Here is an 11225-nt window from a genome sequence, read left to right as displayed (position 1 = left end):
CTCGTTTAAGAAACAGATTGGGTTTATTTACATTTGAGAAGAAAAAAAGATACCCTTCCCCAACACCTAACCCTAAAATAGATTGAAATGCAATAGATCGATTCTAGGGTCATAATTATGGGTGACAATTTCATATGACACCGCTAGAAAAAAAACTGCTGTTCAAACCGAAAAGATCTCGAAAACCTACCCCACTTTTTCTTTTTTTTTTTCTCCCTATAATGAAAAGCCCTACTTTGTAATTTGTCCCGCCGCCTGTGTTCAGCCCTGTGTGGCTAATAAAGAAACATATCTATCTATCTGACTGTCTGCCTGCTTTCCTGCTTGCCTGTGTGCGTGCGCGCGCGTTTGTGCAAATCGACAGGCGAGATTAGATTGTTAAAAACAAAACGAAAGACAATGATAAAAAGAAAAGAAAAAAAAAATAATATCCTAATATTTATCAAAGAAAGACAAACAACAAAAGCAATACCATCATCACCAACTTGAATCATATTTTCGAAGAAGACAACGATGAAACCGTTTGTGACGTGTTCGATGACATGACAATTTCGCCTTGCAGTTCGACTTTTGTCCTTCCGTATAGAAAGGTCTACATATACCAAGAAATGGGAATTTTGGCCCATCAAATTGTGGTAAGCCCTTATTTACACACGCATATATATATATATATTACTTATTTGAACATCCATCTATCTCCTGTCCTCTTAAAATTTTTTTAAAAAAGAGATGCTAATTACTTTCAGTTTCATTCTCATCATGTAACGCATAGCTTTCGTATTTCTGTATATGTGACCAAACACTTGATGTTTTCTTAAATTTACCGATGTCTTCTTAAATTTACCGATGCTTTCTTTGTTGTCAACAGATTAAGAAACTTATTTTCTTTTATATATAACTCTAAATCAAGTTTTCTAAGCAAATTTAAGGTTCTTAAAGAGATTCCCTCTCCGTTTTCTGTGACTCCAAAATATACAAAATGGATTCTTTGTTAATGTTAAATAAAATTTTGAATTTAACGGATTATTAAACTCCGTCATTGAAATGGTAAAACTAAAACAAAAATGCCGTACTATTTGCAGCAAGGTTGGGGAAAGCGACTGACAGATTCATGTTCTCATCTGAAACACATTTGTCTTTGATACTTCCGATGATTAATAAATTAATTGTCGAGGGGCAAAATTCTTACGCCACCCGTTTTCGGCGCAACAAAAACCCTGACCCTAAACACCCTGTGTACGTATTCTTTACTTTCGCCATAGTCAGGTAGACTTAATCGATTGTATCTTTGCCTTCAAAACGTTGCCTCTTGCTGCCATTGTCCTATATTAGAATCCTAAACCTACATTTATGTAGCTTTTAGTTACGAAGGCGCATGGCTCAGTGGTTAGAGCGTCGAGCTTACGATCGTGAGGTTGTGAGCTCGAATCCCGGACCGGGCTGCGTGTTGTGTTCTTGAGCAAGGCACTTTATTTCACGTTGCTCCAGTTCACTCAGCTGTAGAAATGAGTTGCGACGTCACTGGTGCCAAGCTGTATCGACCTTTGTCTTTCCCTTGGATAACACTGGTGGCGTGGAGAGGGGAGGCTGGTATGCATGGGCGACTGCTGGTCTTCCATAACCAACCTTGCCCAGACTTGTGTCTAGGAGGGTAACTTTCTAGGTGCAATCCCATGGTCATTCATGACCGAAGGGGGTCTTTACCTTTAGTTACGAATCCCCTAATTCTGTCATCAAATTCTGTAGATCAGTGTTCCTCAACCATTTTTTTTTTCACCTATAGACCCCTTTGATTTATATTTTACTAGGATGGACCCTCGTAGCCAGACGTTGTTCAAAAACTGATCTATTTTTATAATTAAATGTTAGAAATTGTATTTAAAAATTGTTAAAAGGCAATATTTCGTCTCTAGTAGACCTTTCCGTCGATTTCCGTAAAAAAATTTTTTTTTTTTTACATATGGGCTTGCGGGAACTTTTGAAGTAATGAGAGCGAAAGAGACTAAGAGAAAGCGATTGTATGACGAGGGAAGTTCTTTTGAAGTTACCGTGCATGGGAGCATTGATGGACAGGTGTGTGTGTGTGTGTTTGATGGGGTGTGGGAGACAGACAGTATGTTGTGTAAGCGAAGTGCTTCTGTTAGTATGTGTGAAAGAGAGAGATAACTGAAATTTTTTACTCGGTGTATGTGTATATGTATGTATATTACTTCAAAAGTTCCCGCAAGCCCATATGTAAAAAAAAAAATTTACGGAAATCGACGGAATGGTCTACTAGAGACGAAAGATCGCCTTGTTAAAATATTCAGTGAATTACAGAAGTATAACTTTTAACAAATCTTATATGGATCCCCAAAGGCAGAATGGACTTCGGTTGAAAGCTACAGCTGTGGATGGTCGATGATCGCTTCTACCACCACGAACATAATTTGTGACCTTTTGTCTATAAATCGATAATCAATATAATCTACGCCACATTTCGGTTTGTTTTGATCTCCGTTGATCAAGCTGATCGAAATGTGGCTTATATGTATACGTATGTAAATATCGACTCGTAGATATGGACTCGTGGCCTCAGTTTTATGGAGACTGGTTTACTTAATGAAATCAATTAAATAGGAATGTCTCGAAGTATTTTATTGTAGACTATAAACCATTCTGACAACCCTAATGTTCCTGGAGATACCTATTTCTTTATTACCCACAAGGGGCTAAACATAGAGGGGACAAACAAGGAAAGACATAGGTATTAAGTCGATTACATCGACTCCAGTGCGTAACTGGTACTTAATTTATCGACCCCGAAAGGATGAAAGGCAAAGTCGACCTCGGCGGAATTTGAACTCAGAACGTAGCGGCAGACTAAATACCTATTTCTTTATTAACCACAAGGGGCCAAACATAGAGGGGACAAACAAGGAAAGACAGAGGTATTAAGTCGATTACATCGACTCCAGTGCGTAACTGGTACTTAATTTATCGACTCCGAAAGGATGAAAGGCAAAGTCGACCTCGGCGGAATTTGAACTCAGAACGTAGCGGCAGACTAAATACCTATTTCTTTATTAACCACAAGGGGCTAAACACAGAGGGGACAAACAAGGAAAGACATAGGTATTAAGTCGATTACATCGACCCCAGTGCGTAACTGGTACTTAATTTATCGACCCCGAAAGGATGAAAGGCAAAGTCGACCTCGGCGGAATTTGAACTCAGAACGTAACGGCAGACTAAATACCTATTTCTTTATTAACCACAAGGGGCTAAACACAGAGGGGACAAACAAGGACAGACAAATGGATTAAGTCGATTACATCGACTCCAGTGCGTAACTGGTACTTAATTTATCGACCCCGAAAGGATGAAAGGCAAAGTCGACCTCGGCGGAATTTGAACTCAGAACGTACCGCCGTCAATGGCAATCCTTGGTCGTAACATTCCACTTTGACTGTTTAGATTGGTGATGGTATCAATGTTTGGCAGCCACAAATGAATTTTTTTTTCTTTCGCAAACACGGTACTGCGCCCGCAGGGTTTATTGTTGGGTGGGTTGGGTGCATTGTTCTCTTATTAATTTTGTTATTGTTGTTGAATTATTTTGTTGTTGTTTACCTCACGATAGAGTCTTCATGCTGTTGACAAAACCTGACCACACACGTCAGCAGTGAAGCACTGCAGGATTTTAAGAAGACTGCTATAGACCATAACCTTTAAAACTGGTCCTCAAGCGGAGTCCAACATGACCCTTGAGGTTCCATATAAAATTTAGGGCGTAACTTCGGTATACGTACCGGAAGTGCCGGATACATTTCAAGAAAGTGTTTATATATATATATATGGGGGGGGGGTATGGGTTAGAATTAGGGTTTGTGTTAGGGTTAAGGGTGGGAGAAAAGGGTTTCTGTTATGTTCAGAAATGTAAACAAAGCCACTTCTGGTACTTACGGTACGTATACCGAAGGATCGTCAAATTTAGTTGTTCAAAATCTGTAAGCTTTAGAGGTGTAAGATGGGATCGATAAATTATGCTATGTGCATTTACCAATGTGAATATTTATTGTGTGTAGTTTTATCAAATTAAATTCTGTTTGTTACAATTTGCGGCGATCTTTCGTCTCTAGTAGACCTTTCCGTCGATTTCCGTAAATTTTTTTTTTTTTTTACATATGGGCTTGCGGGAACTTTTGAAGTAATATACATACATATACACATACATCGAGTAAAAGATTTCAGTTATCTCTTTCTTTCACACACACTAACAGAAGCACTTCACTTACACAACATACTGTCTGTCTCCCACACCCCATCAAACACACACACACACACACGCACACATGTACATCAATGCTTGCCATACACGGTAACTTCAAAAGAACTTCCCTCGTCATACAATCGCTTTCTCTTAGTCTCTTTCGCTCTCATTACTTCAAAAGTTCCCGCAAGCCCATATGTAAAAAAAAAAAAAAATTTTACGGAAATCGACGGAAAGGTCTACTAGAGACGAAAGATCGCCCAATTTGCTATAATTCAGTGAAAAGCAGCACATTTTACAAAGTGCCATAATTACGCAAAATATTTTAACAATTTTCTTATACAATTTATAATAAAGTTTAACTCTAAAAATATAATGGAATTTTTGAAACTTCAAATAGTTATGGAGGTGCAGTAGAGTACAATAGGAATCAACGAGGGGATCCCAGCAGGGTCCACAGGCAAAAGAAAGGTTGAGAACCTCAACTTGAAAGGGACATTGATGTTGCAGAGACATTCGTGGTATTCTTTCGGAAGTTGATTGTGCCGCTTACTTTCTCAATGGCACCGTTTTATTAGTATTATCTGTTTCTCAGCAAGTCAATGCAATGGGGCCCTGTAATATTATTTATTGCAGCAAGTTATAGCATACATAAATCAGAACTGGGACCCCTAATGCGTGAGGCCCTTGGGCAACTGTCCAGTGGGATCTTTTCGGTTTGAACGGCAGTTTTTTAAAAATAATTTCCACGTAACTAAACACTTTTAAACTTCGTATACTGGTAGAATGTGTTTATAAAACATCTTTTTCTCTTGGTTTTATTGAGAAAATTCCATAGATTGTAAGATATTTGTGGGGGTTTTTTCTTCAATTTCTGCAATTTCAATCAATCAATGACGTCTATTGAGGTAAAAAAACATTCTGTGCCGTATGAATATGTCCCTCGTTTAAGAAACAGATTGGGTTTATTTACATTTGTGAAGAAAAAAAGATACCCTTCCCCCCACCCCTAACCCTAATCCTAACCCTAAAAGAGATTGAAATGCAATAGATCGATTCTAGGGTCATAATTATGGGTGACAATTTCATATGACACCGCTAGAAAAAACTGCCGTTCAACCCGAAAAGATCCGTCCAGTGTACCCATGCATTAAAACATCGCTGTGTCTCAGAAAAACAAACATTTGTATTTCACTCAACAACCGCCGAATTTCATGCTATTTTCTGCCTCCAATTATAGTTAGGGTTGTAAGTGGCCCAATCAACTTCCCGATAGAATGTCAAGAAAAATAAAGTCTTTGCGATATTATGTCTCTTTAAAGGTCATCTCTAAGCATTTACCTAAAACTAAATAAAATACATGACACACACACTCTTGGGACCTGAAAATAAACAGTTCTATATTTAACAACCATTCAGTTTCGCGTTTTTTCCTTCGCCGTGGAGTAATGATAGTTAGGCAAAGTAACTGGCCTGATAAACTTTCCTTCTCAAAAGAATATCAAAAAATGGGCGATCTTTCGTCTCTAGTAGACCTTTCCGTCGATTTCCGTAAAAAATTTTTTTTTTTTACATCTGGGCTTGCGGGAACTTTTGAAGTAATGAGAGCGAAAGAGACTAAGAGAAAGCCATTTTATGACGAGGGAAGTTCTTTTGAAGTTACCGTGCATGGCAAGCATTGATGTACATGTGTGTGTGTTTTTGATGGGGTGTGGGAGACAGACAGTATGTTGTGTAAGTGAAGTGCTTCTGTTAGTATGTGTGAAGAGACAGAGATAACTGAAATTTTTTACTCGGTGTATGTGTATATGTATGTATATTACTTCAAAAGTTCCCGCAAGCCCATATGTAAAAAAAAAAAAAATTTTGTACGGAAATCGACGGAAAGGTCTACTAGAGACGAAAGATCGCCAAAAAATGTATTTGTAATATCATATCCCTTCATCAAATATCTTTAAAGATTATCTAAAATTAAAATACATTGTACAGTTCCTTTTTTTTTTTTTTTTTGTTAGTTTGGGGATCTTTTCGGTTTGAACGGCAGTTTTTTAAAAATTATTTCCACGTAACTAAACACTTTTAAACTTCGTATACTGGTAGAATGTGTTTATAAAACATCTTTTTCTCTTGGCTTTATTGAGAAAATTCTATAGTTTGTAAGATATATTTTTTTTCAATTTCTGCAATTTCAACCAATCAATGACGTGTATTAAGGTAAAAAAACATTCTGTGCCGTATGAATATGTCCCTCGTTTAAGAAACAGATTGGGTTTATTTACATTTGTGAATAAAAAAAGATGCCCTTCCCCCCATCCCTAACCCTAACTCTAACTCTAAAACAGATTGAAATGCAATAGATCGATACTAGGGTCATAATTACGGGTGACAATTTCATATGACACCGCTAGAAAAAACTGCCGTTCAAACCGAAAAGATCCTTAGTTTGGTTTTTAAAATTAAAATTTGAATTTAATAATTACATATCACGTATTATATGGTATATCTATCTATATATATAAAACTCTAGTTGTGTGAGTGTCTGTCCCCTTCGATTTAGATTCCTAACTCCTCCCACATTTTACGGTGCAGTTTAACCAAATTCGGGTATCTTATAGTCGTGATTCATATCGAGCCCGTCTGGCTATTAGCGCGCGTCAACGATGAGTCTACGATTTTAAAAATAATTTAACATCATTTTTTATTCCATTTTAATGCATAAAATGCATCGTGTGTCGATGGCGGCGGAGTTGGCGTCCACGCTCACAGCTGCACCTGTTTGCTTCTCCCCCTTCCCTCCCTCGTGAAGCTGTGGGGAAGGGAGTGTAAAGAAATCAACGTCGTAATGCGTTGTGAAGGAGACCAGCGTTCTTTTAGAACAACGACTTCATGGCTTGAAGACACCAAAACAGAAATGGCTAAGAAAGCCCGAATTGGCATCTATAAGGGAAGTGACTCTCTAAAAATGCTTATATAGTTATTTCCCTTACAAACCCTAGCAACGCCGGGCGATACTGCTAGTATATGATACAAAACCACATTAAAATCCAAATCCCAAATCGAAGAACACTAACGTGAGAAAGAAAAGAAAAAAGAAGAGAAAAAGCATCAATTCAACACTAAGTGCATCAATTCGTCGAACACCTCAAGGTTCAAGGGAACCTACTGAAGCAAACCAACACGATCGTGGCATTACCGCGCGGGCGATGGCGAGGCTAAGGCTTTGGTACAGCCAAGCATTCTTACGAGCATCACGTGACACCTCTGAAGCAAACCTCCTAACGACGACAACGAAATTCATTGTTAACGGCCCAGCCCCCTCCAAACGTCTCAAACGTCACAGGCTGGAAGAAATGGTTCACCGACAAGCAAGGATGTTCCGTTCGGCTACGAAAGCAGTGACCCTCACATTTACCGCGGCATCTAGGATGTGGGAGGGGCGTAAAGGAGTCACAGATTGTGACGTTCCAGATGAGGCACCTACCTCTTACCTAGAGACAAAGGGTAAGACCATCTGGTCTCTTCCCACCTCTTCTGAATAATCATCATACTGGCTCTAGAACTGATGGGGTTAAGGCGGCGAGCTGGCAGAAACGTTAGCACGCCGGGCGAAATGCTTAGCAGTATTTCGTCTGCCGTTACGTTCTGAGTTCAAATTCCGCCGAGGTTGACTTTGCCTTTCATCCTTTCGGGGTCGATTAAATAAGTACCAGTTACGCACTGGGGTCGATATAATCGACTTAATCCGCGTGTTTGTCCTCTCTGTGTTTGGCCCCTTGTGGGTAGTAAAGAAATAAGTATTCATGCGAGCCAGGGCCCACTTACTGATTAAGTTTAGCTCGGTGTGATGAGCGAAACGACCAGCATTTCGGGGACAAGACAGTATGTGAAGGCCTGTGGAGTCGAGGGGGCCTACCACAGCGATATGTCAGTCCCCCACAGACGTCGGCTCCCACTCTGAGTGCAATGGAGATTTGGAGCTCATTCACACTAAGTGGACCGCCAGTGTTGGCCACAGGCAAGGCATCAATCCAGTCCCCCGAGAATTTCGCACTTGCGGAAAGTAGATGACACCTTGAAAATTGATCAAAGAGAGGAATCTTTTCCTTTTGAACGGCACATGTCAACACAATTTCTCGTTAACTAAACACTTTAAAACTTCGTATACTGGTAGAATGTGTCAAAATAAAACATTTTTTTCTCTTGGCTTTCTTGATAAAATTGTAATTCGTTTGTTTAACGTAGATTAATTTTTCGAATTTTAACCAATGAATCGCCTCTAATTGAGCTAAAATCATTTGCTGCGTCTAAAACTGAGACAACATCCTGTCACTAACCCTAAACCTCACCCTAACCCTAACCCTAAATTTTGTTTTCTTAATTGTTAAATTAATTTAATTGTTACGCGTGTAAAAAAAAAAAACGGAAGGCTAAAACGAAAGCAATGGAAAATAATTTAAACAATTAACAAACAAAATAATTCTATAATTTTATACACACGCTTTCCGTATACGTACGGAAAGCGTACAATTTTATCAAGAAAGCCAAGAGGAAAAAATGTTTTATTTTGACACATTCTACCAGTATACGAAGTTTTAAAGTGTTTATAGTTAACTAGAAATTGTGTTGAAAACTGCCGTTCAAAAGGAAATGATCCAAAGAGAGAGCTGAGGTGTAACATCTGAGCGCAGAATGCCCTATACTCTCTTTCCGTCTATCCTCATCTGTATCAAAAACTGACAAACGTAGCTTTCTCCACTGTAACAGAGCTTCATCCATTTCCGTATTAGAACTACCGTAAATCCTCGAGTATAGTCCGCCATTGAGTATAATACGCAGGGATTTTTAGGGGGCTGTTCCTCTGAAAAAAGCTAAACCTTGTGTATAATACGCACCCCTTCTCTAACTAGCTCGTGCGTAATTAAGCCAGTAGCACCTAGTCGAACGAACACTTCCGCGCATGCGTAATACAATAATGATGGATGGATGGAAGCACTCCGTCGGTAACGACGATGAGGGTTCCGGTTGATCCGAATCAACGGAACAGCCTGCTCGTGAAATTAACGTGTAAGTGGCTGAGCACTCCACAGACACGTGTACCCTTAACGTAGTTCTCAGGGGATATTCAGCGTGACACAGAGAGTGACAAGGCCGGCCCTTTGAAATACAGGTACAACAGAAACAGGAAGTAAGAGTGAGAGAAAGTTGTGGTGAAAGAGTACAGCAGGGATCACCACCATCCCCTGCCGGAGCCTCGTGGAGCTTTTAGGTGTTTTCGCTCAATAAACACTCACGACGCCCGGTCTGGGAATCGAAGTCCGCTGCCCTAACCACTGGGCCATTGCGTCTCCACAATAATAATAATAAGCTACATAGTGCGATGAAATATTCCTATATTGACAATAACGAAACAAAAAAAATTACTATTTGCTTCCCATGGCAAACTGATTTCAGGCTGACGTTTATGAAATAATTATCTTCCACACTCGTCACACAAGCTGACAACTTTTGATAGTTTGTTATAATAATAATAAAAAGTTTGTTATAATAATAATAATAATAATAATAATAATAATAATAATAAGATGGGCTACAGAAAATATTCTGCTCAATACCACAGATTTGCTTGTCAGTTGTTTGACCTTAACCAGTTGAGTATGTCCCTTAGTGGCTGACGATATGTGCATCTCTGATCACGAGAAGAAGTAGTCGGGGAGCATCATGGCCATGTGTTGAGAGGAATTCTTTGGGGTTTGAATAGTTCACCTCTGGAAACATGGGTGTTTCGTTCAACATCCTAAAGCAACCCTTCTTCAGGGACCTTTTGAGCAGGATGGGCTACTCGACCTGAAGAAAATTCTAACTGGGCCCCACCTGCAAGGTCATGTGCTGTTTATCGTGATATGAGATCACCATGTTGCACACATATGGTTGTGATGCATGTGCTTAGTGTACCCTTATCAGACGGGTAGTCATGATGGGTATACTGGGCTTCGTATATTTTACCCCAGTGTCACTTTGATGGCATGCATTGCTCTCTCACTCAATAATAATAATAATAATAATAATAATAATAATAATAATAATAATAATAGAGTGGCTGTGTGGTAAGTAGCTTGTTTACCAAGAACATGGTTCTGGGTTCAGTCCCACTGCGTGGCACCTTGGGCAAGTGTCTTCTACTATAGCCTCGGGCCGACCAAAGCCTTGTGAGTGGATTTGGTAGACGGAAACTGAAAGAAGCCTGTCGTATATATGTATATATATATATATATGCGTGTGTGTGTTTGTGTGTCTGTGTTTGTCCCCCTAGCATTGCTTGACAATCGATGCTGGTGTGTTTACGTCCCCGTCACTTAGCGGTTCGGCAAAAAAGAGACCGATAGAATAAGTACTGGGCTTACAAAGAATAAGTCCCGGGGTCGAGTTGCTCGATTAAAAGGCGGTGCTCCAGCATGGCCGCAGTCAAATGACTGAAACAAGTAAAAGAGAAAAAGAGTAAAAGAGAATAATAATAATCAATCGTTCTGCTTGCTTTGCGTCTTCGAATACATGTGAAATAGGAGACCCCTTACTTGTAAAACAGGTAAGGGTTAGCGACAGGATGGGTACCCATTAAATTATGTTTCAATGATATTCGTGGTAGTATGAAAAAAGACAAAAAAAGGACACAGAAACGCACAAACGAATACACGCATACACAAACATACACACACATAAACATACGCGCACGTACACACTCGAGCGCGCGCGTACACGCACACACACACACACATACACACACACACACACACACACACACACATACAAACACACACATACACACACAACATTGGAAAGACCGGATGATGTGAGTCAGATCTTTCGCCATGAAGAGCCAACCTTCCTCTATGATGATGGTGGTGGTGGTGATATTTCTGGGACTTTTCCGATTTATGGTTTTCTTGGAAATGCTCAATAGGCGCAGGAGTGGCTG

The 11225-nt window shown here is 39.6% G+C and overlaps 1 protein-coding gene across 4 annotated transcripts in view; it reads left to right on the top strand.

The window, feature by feature from the left end:
- Positions 1 to 396: 396 nt before the first annotated feature.
- LOC118767734 (testicular haploid expressed gene protein-like) overlaps positions 397 to 11225 on the top strand; it is an 80806-nt gene continuing 69977 nt past the window's right edge. For 3 of the 4 annotated variants that reach the window (XM_036512789.1, XM_036512787.1, XM_036512791.1), the window contains exon 1: positions 398 to 635. The gene's annotated coding sequence lies outside the window, so the exon portion shown is untranslated. Of the gene's footprint in view, positions 636 to 11225 lie in introns of all 4 variants that reach the window. The other variant, XM_036512790.1, reaches the window with a different exon arrangement.

This window comes from Octopus sinensis, linkage group LG24, assembly GCF_006345805.1.
Source record: "Octopus sinensis linkage group LG24, ASM634580v1, whole genome shotgun sequence".
Taxonomy (NCBI): domain Eukaryota; kingdom Metazoa; phylum Mollusca; class Cephalopoda; order Octopoda; family Octopodidae; genus Octopus; species Octopus sinensis.
This window is presented reverse-complemented; position numbering and strand designations above follow the sequence as displayed.